The 12,809-nt window shown below is 41.7% G+C and overlaps 1 protein-coding gene across 1 annotated transcript in view; it reads left to right on the forward strand.

Moving 5' to 3' along the window:
* The window catches only part of LOC142591561 (retinol dehydrogenase 13-like), a 61,081-nt gene that overhangs the window by 37,759 nt on the left and 10,513 nt on the right, over positions 1-12,809 (forward strand). The window lies entirely within an intron of this gene.

Genomic DNA, 12,809 nt, shown 5'->3' on the forward strand with positions numbered 1-12,809 from the left:
TCGTAATCGGACATGTGCTTGAATGTCCCGTGGGATTTTCTAACCAAGTCCCGCATTTAGCTGAATTTCTCGAATATTAAGGCTCTGTTAGCGATTATATTGCCTGCTTAGAGATTGTAACAGAGAAAGGGGGGGATAGTTGGTGGGCGATATTAGAATGCATAACGTAACTGCGATAACGAATATGTGCGCGCTTGTCCAGTGTGTTTTCTTCTTCGTCAGTTGTCATTTGCGCGGTTACATTAAGCATTCTAATATCCTTAGAGATTCTCGGAGACTAATCTATCACTTTAGCTTGACTTAGTATTTCCCTTTAGTGTCTCTTTTAAATAAAAGAGCTTCCGTGCCGCGCTAGCTTGCTATCGGGGGCATTAGTTTTCATGTAAGCTATGCTATAGTTTGCGACGTGCTTTCCCGCGCAGCAGGCCTGCGATAATATCATAACAGGGCCATCCACCATCGTTGCTTAGTGGCTATTCACTGCTAAGCTCGAGGTCGTGGGATCGAATCCCGGCCGCGGCGGGCGCATTTCGATGTGGACCACATGCGAAAACACCGGTGTACTTAGATTTAGGTGCACGTTATTCAGCCCCAGGTTGTCCGGATTTCCGGAGTCCCCCACTACGGCTTGCCTCATAATCAGATCTCTTATTACCCCTGACAAGCGCTAGCTGATTCAAAATTACGCCTGAAAATTTTCTAATTTCTTCACCCCTCCAAGTTTTCAGCCGTTCTCGACTTCGCGTTCCTTCGCTTGGCACCCATTCTCTAACACTAATAGACCAGGTAACTACCTCGCGCAATAAATCGCTGCCCAGCTTAATTTTCTCTTCAAATGTATACTAAAATGTATCCGTTCTGTCTTAGCCACACCCCTTTCTTCATGTCTTTTAATGGTACGCCTAACATTTCTTGTCCTATCGCTCTTTGCGTGGTCCATAACCTGGGAATAAATATTCTTGTGCAACTTTCGAAATAACAGGCACATCAGCTATGAGTTTTTTTTTTCTTCTTTAAGCCATCCCATGCCTTTTGCTGATACGATATGAATCCGAAAAAAATGCTCTTCTTAATTTTTCTGTAATTTACTCCATGCTATCAGAACTAGCGTTTGCAGTTTCGGCTCTCATATTTGTGTTGGCCAAGGGCGCTACAACGTAAAACTATTCCAAACTTTTACATTCTGATTCTGCTATCAGCCCTCTGCGATTGGTCAGAAACTTTTTGGACCACCCCCACTTCACCTGTCTGTCACGCGACGTCACGAAAACCGCTATAGCTCCCCATCTGATATGAAGTGCACACACTGATTATGCATAAATGGTCCGAACAAAAGAAAAAATTGTTATTTCCTATTCGACGCGTTTTTGCGATTAGCCCTCGGCTATTGGTCAAGAGTTTTCGGGCTGCGCACACTTCAGCTACTTGTCACGCGACCTCGCAAAACTACCAAACTCAACGCGTCACCGTGACGTGTACGCGTTAAAGATGCAATAATATGCTGAACAAAACTGAATTTACTTCTGAATAGCCGCACCCCGTTCCGAAAGGAAGAAAAGATGTCTGCTGCCGATCGCTCAGACACTGGCTACTCCCACCTGCCGGATAGCATCAGTTAATTTGCGTGTAATAAAACTTTTTGCGTGGCCGTGAAACGTTTCCCAACAATTTCGGCACGTTTACAACCTTGTTCTGCCAACTATTTTTTGCTGAGGATCCATTTTAGCATGATTCTTAAGCTTCCGTTCCATGCCACCACGATTGTCGACGAGCCACCGCAAGCTAAGGGAAAGAGGAACAATGGCAGACGCCAGCACCACCTTCTCTATCCGATTATCTATGTTCAGTGCAGTGGATCGGTCCCAAAGAATCCCTCTCCACTTTAGTGCGCTCCTCGCCTCTTGTGAACCAATTAGATAAGACAAGACGCTCAGTGTAGATATGCTATTCGTTTTTCAGGCAAACAATAGTGACCTCCAACGAACGAGGAGAGCGTTTGATTGGTCTGTTGAGACAACCCTGCGGGTGAACGCCGGACGCTTGCGTAGGCGGTTATGCAAATTTGACGTTATAGATGGGAATAAAAACATATTTGAATAGTTTTGCGTTACAGGGCCCCAAGTCGTGCTCGCACATCCTCTAGATAGGTGAAGTGGAAAATTACAAAACGCTGTCAACCTTTTCGCCAGGGCATGTGATAAATTGGTCCCGTTAAATTAAAAAGAACAAAAAGAAACAGCGTAGAATACTCGAAACCTACGAAACGAGAGAAAATAATTTATTCCGCACACGCACCGCCTATCGCGTGGGCTGAAAGTTTCCGACAGATTTTATGACGTGCGCGCAACCTCGATCGAGAGGTTATAAATTTTCGGAACTGCATGGAACAGCGCAAAATTGCCGCCACTCTCCCAAAGGCGCCGAACACGTACTGTGCATGAAAGCACGTTGCCTAATGACTTCAACGTAGAAAAGAGCTGTGTATAGAAAGAAGGCCTTCCCAAGCGTGAAAATATATGGGAGACAAACTCATCGGTGCATTTGAACCAGCCGAAGGTCACACCCAATTCATCAACTCTATTCACACAACCATTTTTCCCTATATAAGACATTGACCTGACCTGTTAACGTTTGCAAGTAGATGAGGTCGACAGAGGCGGTGAACATAGACCTAATAGAAGCGACGAAAACGTACCACCACTAAAACTCCAACATGCGAGCCTACTGTCAGCAGTTCGAACCACGATTAGCAATTGCCGCAGCAGACGACACTGCTCAGTTTAGTACTCAGCACCCCCTTGCGCTAGTTCGTCTCCCTACTATAGCCCTCTTGTGCAGCTGGCCGTCTCTGATATCCCTTATAAAAATGAACCATGAGTTTCTGTAGAGGGCTTTATGTGTTCCTAATGTGACATCGGACATTCATAAGAAATGCATCGTCAAATGTTTTTTGTCATCACAACTACATCAGAGACTCAAATGACAATGCACCTTGTGATTTCTGATGAGAGGAGTGTACAGCTTTGTGTTATTGCTAATGTCAAAGTACATCGTATATGAATGTGTACGATGCGCAGTCGTGAAAAATTTTTTGTAATGCGATAGCACTAAATGGCTCATGAGGCGGGAAATCCGGAATTGTCGGCGTGAGCACTCAATGTACAAAGAGGTTACAAACTCTCAACCTTTCATGGGAGTCGAACCCACTACCTTTGGAGGTAATCAAGGCTGCGAAGCCACGACCTTTGGTGTTGATTAAGGCACCGTTAATTGATACAGTTACTGAAGATATAGTTAATTATTGCACTTGAACTCGCGTACGACTCAGTAGAAATCGGAGCCTGTTAATTATATGTTAATTAGGGCGCAGTTAATTATTATGTTGTTAATTAAGACACTCGTACCCACGACCGTTGGTGTTAATGAAGGCCATGTTTATTAAGGCGCAGTTAAGATACAGTTATTTGAGGCAATTGAACCCACGACCTTTGTTAATGAAGACAAAGCTAATTATGCCACAGTTAATTACGACCTAGGAATTAAGTCCCTCGAATTAAGTCATTGTGTGGGTATCGCACCCATCACCTTTGTTGTTAATGAAGGCGATGCTAATTAAGGTAATGACAATTAATATATAGTCAATTAAGACACTCGAACACTCAAGGAAAGTTAAGATACAGTTATTTGAGGCACTCGAACCCACAACCTTTCTTAATGAAGACGGTGCTAATTATTGCACACCTAATTAAGATCTAGCAACTAAGTCACTCGCACCCACTACCTTGGGTGGGAATCGAACCCACGACCTTTTGTTAATGAAGGCGATGTTAATTAATGTACCGTTATTTATCATAGTCAGTTAAGGCCCTCGAACCCACACCATTTGTTGTTACAGGTTATGTAAATAAGGCATATTTAATTACTATATAGTTAATGAAAGCACTCGAACCCATGATCTCGCGTGGCAATCGTGCCCACGAACTCTGTCGTTAATGAAGGCGATGCTAATTAATGTACATTTAATTAAGATATAGTTGAAAGCACTCGGACCCATGACTATTGGTGTTAACGAAGACTATGTTAATTAAGGTGCCGTTAATTAGGATATAGTTAATTAGGACACTCGGACCCTTGGCCTTTGGTGGGAGTGGTTCCGATTCATCGTAGGGGCAGTCTAAGAGAAAAATGAAGAAAATTACATAACACAGCGTGAGCGCCCAGTACTCTGGAAACGCTTATGATTTATCAAGGCTAGGCACAAAACAGCGACATCATTTTCTTTTCTTTTTAAAGAGCACTGTAATTTCGTGTCACCCCGTTATCACATTTGGTAAACAGTGCAAACCTATAGTGTATGCCTTATTCTGAGCGGTTTGATTTCTCGGATGTGTTACTTGTCTTTAAGTAGCAAACCGACAATTGTGCAGATTGACATGATCATGACATGAAAAACTGCACGTAAGCGGCAGTGTCTATTTGCTGGAACGCACTGTAGTACTTGGTTGCAAGCATATCGTACGCCAGCGCACATTTCTGGCATATACCACATAGGACAAATGCACGTGGCCGAGATATGTGGGTTTTTCGAGGAATCTTCGTGGGTAGCACGATCAACACAGAAGGCACTAGCGACAGGAGCGCAACTCGCGCATATTAAACACACTAACACGAAAACAAGATACTGGCGACAGGAGTGTAAGCTGCGCCACACGAGCAGATTTGATGCTTTCCGTCTGACACTGTTGCAACGGGCACTGAAACATCGCACACTGCACATGTGTCCCTCGGAGATCGCGTCAACGATGTCTGGGGCTATACAGTTGATGTTAACGACAGCAGGAAGTTATTTAAATTGAAGTGATGGCGCAGGTAACACAGGGAGCAGCGAAATGCGTAATTCACGGGTTTTAACAGAGGTAACCGAAGTGCAAATCGTTCGAATAGCGTCACAGCAATGGCTTTCTATAGGAATAACATTTTGATATCTCGAAGGCCATGATTTTGCTAGCTGCAGATAGCAGAAGCAATTCATATTGAAAATGCGTTATAGAATTTCTTTCTATGCTAAGCTATCGCTTACAATATAGGCTTATCTGCGGTTCTGTTAGTCTTGCAACAGCTATGCGGTAATAGGCAACCGCACAAATCCTCAGATTACACTGGCTGAGGCATTGGCTGGCCCCAGCCGACCTGTTGGTGGCGCCACCCACCACCCCGTTTCCAATCCAATCCAATCCAATTAGCCTGTCGCTCTGTTTACGAGTCAGTCAGGCGTGCGAGCTGCAACGATGTGCTTGTTTGATCGTGTGTTTTTTGTTTGCTGTAACGAAATCTGACTTAGTTCGCATGCGCATAAGTGCCACAGACAGCTTGTGCCTCGCTGCAAACTCGCGTGTGCGTGGCGTGCCAGTCAAATGTGGACCAACGATGTTCACTTTGTCTCTGGTTGTCGTGGAAAGTTGGGTGGATGTCGCAGAGAAATAATGCATATTGTTAGCGTACCACTGCTCGTCCACTATGCACCGCCTGTCAGCTGGGAGTAACATCAAAGCATTGGCAACTTGGAGGGCGCTTTTCGACCGCGTCGTGCCATTCAAAAGGTGAGTAACCGTGCTTGCTAACTACGCACGTGTTGTGCGTGCTTCTCGTGTGGGCATAGGGTGCGTTGCGAACGTAGGAAAGAGAACTCCCAGGACAACAGTGAAACCTATGCCGATGCTTGCTGGGTGTCTGAGTTTAGTTGCACGAATTTATTGCCATAATGCGGAATTTAAAATCTTGATAAGCTTTTTCTTCTCATGAGAAAAATTACGTTCGGAAATAATCGAGTTCCTCATGCGCACTTGTGCGTGCACTCCCGCTTTTCTGCTGAAGTGGCATGATAACGACTCATCTACCTCTTGACTGATTCTTACTGCAATGACGTTTCCTCGCTTACAAAAGATTCGACGTTGTAGATAATCTCTGCTTACAAGGTTTTCGCTTTACGAGCATTATTAGGGGAAAAATGTAAGCAATCACAGCGTGCTACTGGTACAGGTTTGTTTTGAAGGGGTGTTGCCATAACTTTGACGTAACTAAACATTACAAGGGATAGTTACTTAAAGTCATGAAAGAAACTCTAGAATTGTTATGCAAACAAACATTCATGTAATGCGCTGTTGCTGCTGCGTGTGAAATTTTGCCTTGTTGAAGAAGTCCCTGTTATCGTGACATTCATCAGCGACTTCGACTTTGTGCCCTTTGGCCACCCTGCACCAGTGCAGGCATTGTTTTCGTGACTGTTTTTACGTGCTCCTTGCATGTGTCCACGATGTGACAGTCTTATTGTGCCACAGCTATAAGTTAACACAGAATTCTCTTTGTAGTGGTGAAGTCGTGACCCACAACAGTATCCACATGACCCGTGGCCATGGCTGCAGCAGCACGGCGTGTAATCTGGATGGACATGTCAGGTATGCTTTAAGTGTACATGTTCACAAAAGTAGTATCTCGGTATCAAGTTTGGATAAGTGTATCGACATATTACTTATAGCGTCTTGCTAAATAGGCTAAATATTTATGCAACTTTATTCCACTTGCTGCTTATTTGTGTTTGCAGAGATTGTGCCCACGTTACCTTGTTCTGCTAAAGGTACACCTCACATGTCCTGACGCTTAGTATTTTTCTCGCGTCAATCGCTTGGCTATAAGTCCATTTTATTTTTGCTTATTACACAGTATGTTTCTTTGTTATTTTGGTTTTATTTGTTTGGAACTGTTTCCTATGCTGTAGCATATATTTCCCTAGTTTCCTTTCCGCTTATGACACACACATCTGCTGTTTTTGTCCATGTAAGGATTGAAGTGTAGTGTGCCATATATGTCACAGGTCTAAGCACGCAGTGCGCATAGCATTGTTTAACAGTGATATGTACAATTACGTCTGTCTTGTTCTCAGAATAACTGCCACTGCAAATACATATTTCATGAACTCGAATTTCTTGAAATGAAATAGGAAGGCCAGAATTCATTGTGCTAGAGTTACTTAAGTAGTGAGGTGTTTTTAGGTATGCTTTCTAATCTCTCACTTTCTTCACATTCTTTTCTTTGCAAGCTGCCCCTATTGATGCCGTTAGGCATTGTAGCAGTTGTGAGTTTGTCAGCTGCAGCAATGTCACAGCTAGTTTGCACACACTACAGGATGCCAACAGATACCCATCACTGTTTTTGTGCATTCCTGAGAACCAGCTGTGTCCACTCAGCGAAAGTTGTAGTGTCCACTTGAATTTGCCAATCAGTTCATGTAACTTTTCAGGAGGAAATTCACGCAGCGAGGTAAGGGAGACCATGCAACATGACCTTGGATAACAACTGACTGTTTAAGTTGATGGAAGGATTATCAAAAATAGCACTGGATGTGCGCTTGTTTTGTGCACCAGTAAATTTGAGAGCGATGGCAGAAGTTGTAATACAAAGGCATAAAATCATGATAAACGGTGTTTCAATAAAAAGAAGTAAGTAAATTGGCACAGAGTAATATCTATCCCTGTAATCTACAAATGATGGCTTTCTTAATGCATTGATAATGAATGAATGAATGAATTTATTTCTCCTGTTTACAACAGAAAGGAAGCACAAGCTAAAGGCCATGTGGCCCGAGGAAGGCTTCTGCTCCTACCGCAATTCGGCACGCAGGCCGTAGGCAGCAACATGTATCGTACATACACGCATACTGAAACCAACTGGGTAGTCGCGAGACAATAGTGTTTTCTTGAAACAAAACATGTATACAAGAAATATGAGAAACCAACAGGATAATCAAAGTACGATGCATTTTGTTTGAGAGCAACCACAACCAGAAAACAAAGGAAACGAAAGACTGACAATTTACAGTGTGGTTCTAATCAGACAAACTCAATATCGTTCAGGATGAGAAAATTTTTGAATGATTTCTTCGAATATTCTATCATTTCATCCTCAAAATCACGTAGGCGATCTAGTAGTGAAGGCGCCTGGTAACCGACTAGTTGTTTTCCGTAAGTGGTTCTTATTTTTGGTGTTCTCATGTTATGTTGTCGAAGGCTCTAATGCGGATTGGTGGGTACATTCAAGATGTACTGCGATTTGTTTTGTTTAATATATTGCAGCAACCTGTAATAATGCACCTGGTTTGCCTTTAACAAAAAATGTTTCATAAAATATGGTGTGGTTCTAAAGTTTTGTACAGCGCCTTAGTATACCTCGAATTTGCGTAGGACTCTTTTTTATAGCACTATCAATTTATTATAATTTTTTTTGCGAAGTAGTGCCCCAAATTAAAATGCAGTAGGTTAATCTAGAATAACAGAGTGCGTAGTATAAAGAACTTTTTAACCATAGAGGAACCAGAATACTCAGTCCGTATAAGCAACCAACGGTTCTGATTAGTTCGATAGCAAGTTTGTCGATGTGTATGTTCCAGGCCAAATCCTCTTGGAACCATATTCCTAGAACTTTTTGACATTTTACCTGTTCTATCAGCCCATCTTCAAAACGAATAGCCGCATTGCAGTTACGTGGTTTATTAGTAGGCGCAAATATCATATATTTTGTTTTGGGGGAATTCATTTGTAGCTTATTATGTTGTAACCAGCAAGAGAGTTGCTTCAGGTAATTGTTAACTTTTGATTCGAGCATTATTATAGTAGCAGCTTTAAAGAATATGTTAGTATCATCTGGATACATAACTAATTCGGGAGAGTCGGGGATGTCACACAGATCAAAAATATATATTATAAATAGAAGAGGTCCAAGTATTTATCCTTGTGAAACACTCGTTAGGATTTCTGCGTAAGATGAAACATCATTATTTATACTGACATATTGATAGCGATTGGTTAAGTAATGTCGTAAAAGTTCCAATACGACACCTCGTACACCGCACTGTTCCAATTTGCTAATTAATAATCTGTGGCATACGGAATCAAAGGGGGCTGGCTCACTCTTATTGTTATTTATGTGGTGTGCCTGACTGATTTCTCTTGCCAATTTTCAGCCATGGGTGAAAACAGATAAACAATCATAATCGGGCCTGAAGCCCCATTGCGGATATGTGTGGCCAAGTCGAACGACCATACTGGTCTTTTGAGTGAAATATGGTGATCTCATTGGTACATATTTAGGCACCAGCCAGTCTGCGCTATGTACATTTGACCACATGTGAAAGGACTACAGTACAGTGCCTCTGACACGCACTGGACAAATTTGGTGCTACCTTTAACCAAGCAAGCCTCGCTTGCCTCCTTGCCTTTCTCAATTCAATTTTCAATTCAATCAGTTCATGTAACTTTTCAGGACAAAATTTACGCAGCGAGGGAAGGTAGACCATACAACATGACTGTTGTGCATGTGCTACCTAATTTATTTTTGCTGAAAATATATGTGTATAGCAGTCCACAAGTGAATTGACAAAGGCACCGAGGCATTGGAGGCTTGCTTAGAGAAAGATACGCAAAATTTGTCTCATATCTGTCAGGAGTAGTGTAGGCTATTCTTTTGATCACGTGCACATTTGGTCCAATGTACATCGGGCACGCTGACTAGCCAGTGCCTCAGCATGCGCCTAGGAAAGCACCATAATTCACTCAAAGGACTAGTGTACTCGTCCCATTTGACCATGCTTTGACACAACAAGCTGTGCACTGGATTTAGATCGTTTATCTGTTTCGTTAGCCTATGGCAACCGGTTGATACAACAAAATCAGTCAGGAATACCTTATCCGAAAATGGGTCGTGTGTCAGTCAACGCTTATTATGATTGCATGACAAAGAGGAATACTCTCTAATGACGTGGGATAGCAACCACCATGCTTATTTATTAAATTCCTTTTATGCAAGCTTGTTTATTATGCTTCTGCGCATTTGTTTTTCAGCTTGTGCCCTCCTTCTGAAAGCAGCGCTCGGGTGTAAACGATAGAAAACACCAGACATGGTGTGGTGTTTTTCTGGAATAGGATATATGCCATCATACAGGAGGCCAACACAGGCACGACATAGTAGGCTTGGAATGTATGAGAACTGTGCCGGTAGCTGATGCAAATATTCTGTAGCGACTGGCAATTGGATGTCTCGGGGATGAATGGGTTGCCCGTACACAAACACTCCTACGCTCATTTCCATGCCAAGTAATTAGTGAGATTTTCTAATTCACACTAGCAATCCACAAACACTGCTGTCCTTTGTCAAGTGGAAACCGATATAGCTGAAGTAGTTCACAACATGTACACACGCCACAGCTGATCCACGTTGCACATTTGTACAGCCGAGAGCAATTTCTGCCTACTGTAGTTACTGCTGCACCCAAAGGCCACACAGTGGTTCCTCAACAACTTTGTGTGAACCGACACCACGTAAATTTTTCGCAGAACTAGCTATAACATCTCCAGATCGTTCTGCAGCAAGTGATACAGCGTGTATTTCTGTGGTTGATTGCCAAGTTTTATTAATATTCTATCCTTTCTACCATGCAGGGCACAGGTGCACTCATTTCATGATGACGACACTCCACCTCAAGAAGAGCCTCTCCTCAATGATAAGTAGCGAGATTGAATGAAAAGAAAGTATCACATCCGTAACCAGACTCATACTGTGTTTTCTTTTCTTTTAACCTCCTTGTGCATTTAAGGAAGCATTGATATGCCCAATAAATGTTTTTGTTAAATTTCTTTCGTTGAGTAATGTCTAAGATGTAGCATATGTAGCGCCCGTGTACATGTTGTCAAAAGCGCTGCATCTACGCTGCACATACATACATGTATACAGGCTGCATATGTCAAGCACCAAAGACAGTCACGCACATGTAACATATTTAAATAAGGTCTGACTGCCATTGGGACACATGAGAAAATGTTACCACACGTGGTGGCCAATTTTATCATAGGAGTGCTATGAGCACCAGTAGTGTAAATGTGTAAGCTCATTAGGGATTTATTAGGAAGACATGAGAAAATCACAAGAAAACGGTTTTGGAGCACACATTAGGAAGACATTTCATGCTCACAAGAAAAACACTCATCAAGAATTTTACAGAAAGACGGTGGCCAATATGTTTTAGTATGACATTAAGAATACATCGGAAAATTCCAATGAAACTCATCAGAAAGTCCAATGGCTGTGATGTGAAATCTCATCATACTTTCATGTGAAACTCATCTCATATTTTTTAAGGGGTAAATACGTAATATGTGAACGAATGGTTTCAGTTTATGGTTGCTTCATTCCTATGGTTGCGAAAACACCGATGTACGGAAATTTTTGTGAACGTTAGAAAAGCTAAAAGCAAGGACGCTCCAGAAAACGTTAGAGAATAATTATGCTCAACAAATTAAATCCCCATGTATTCCGCGGTGAAGTTTACACCTTACTTTCCATTTACATCGAAAATCGTCAACAAGCCGTAGTTATCAATAAGATTATATCATCACTTCAATATTTACTGACCGGGGTTCCACAAGGATTCGTTTTAGGGCCCATGTTATTTTCGGTATACTTGAATGATTTGCCGAAAGTGCTAAGTTGCTCTAATATTGCAATGTATGCATTGCGATCATAGTTACGGCTGACAACCATGAGCATCAAGAAGCAAAGACAAACAATGAATTGAAAAAATTCAAGCTGGTTTTTCAGCAACAAGGTAACGATTAATTCAAGCAAAACCAAATATATGGTATTTAGCTCACGAGCAAAATTCATTGACAACTACCAAATTAACATTTCCATTAACGACCACTCACACGAACGAACACTCATTTAGGTATCTTGGTGTCATTCTAGATGAACATATTCACTGGAAAAATCAGATTAGCGCCGTCTGCTCAAAGTTGGCTTCTAGCTGTTATGCCTTATTACAGGCCCGCGATTGCTTTAACACACATAAATTACGTACCTTTTGTTTTGACCTTATAACCACTCATTTAACATTTTGTGTAGAATCATGGGGTTTGACATACAACAATTACCTTGATCTTGTGCGGCGATTACAAAATGGGCTGTCCGAATTATAACACAAAGCAAGTATACTGAACCAAGTAAAGCAATTCTCCAGCTATTAAATATCATTCCTTTTGACCTTTTGCGGTCTTTAAAGATAGCGGTGTGTGTAAACAACATTGTAATATATAATGAACCTATCAATGACTTCCTGTTTCGCTCTCGTTCTCGACTCGCAAGAAACCTCACACATAGTAACTTTAATCTGCCACCGAATAATAACATCTACAGTGAAGATTGGTGTAGTTTTCAGGAGCCACGGTTTCGAATTCTTTACCCCCAGAAATAAAAGTCGAGCGAAACAAATGAAACGTTAGGAACATACGCTATGAGCCTTACTTGATCTATGTGACAGTCGTTTTCGGTTTATGTTTGTTGTACCGTGTAGTTCATGACAGATCTTTTTTCATTCTGCTGTAAAATGGATATTATTTAATTTTCTCCTCATTGTATGCTGTACTTTATTCTTCCGCCGTGATTTTGGGCTTTTCATTTTACAGAACTGCTTTGTCATTGCCATCGTGTATTTTTGTTTTTGAACCCCACACTATCATCTGGCTATAGGTTCAGTCAGCGTTTTGATAATTTGTATGGCTAAACTAGTAATAAAATGAAAATGAATTAATGAGTGAATGAGACTCCGATATTTTATGCGCTATAACAACGTTCTGAAAAAGTAGAATCATTCGTCAATATGCCGACCATATATAGGAAATAGTATTATAACTTTTTAAGTTTCACCAGTGGCACATCTAGTACGCAAAAATATCAGACGCACTGGGTAGTTCAGTGGTTTTCAT

This window comes from Dermacentor variabilis, chromosome 8 (assembly GCF_050947875.1).
Source record: "Dermacentor variabilis isolate Ectoservices chromosome 8, ASM5094787v1, whole genome shotgun sequence".
Lineage (NCBI taxonomy): Eukaryota > Metazoa > Arthropoda > Arachnida > Ixodida > Ixodidae > Dermacentor > Dermacentor variabilis.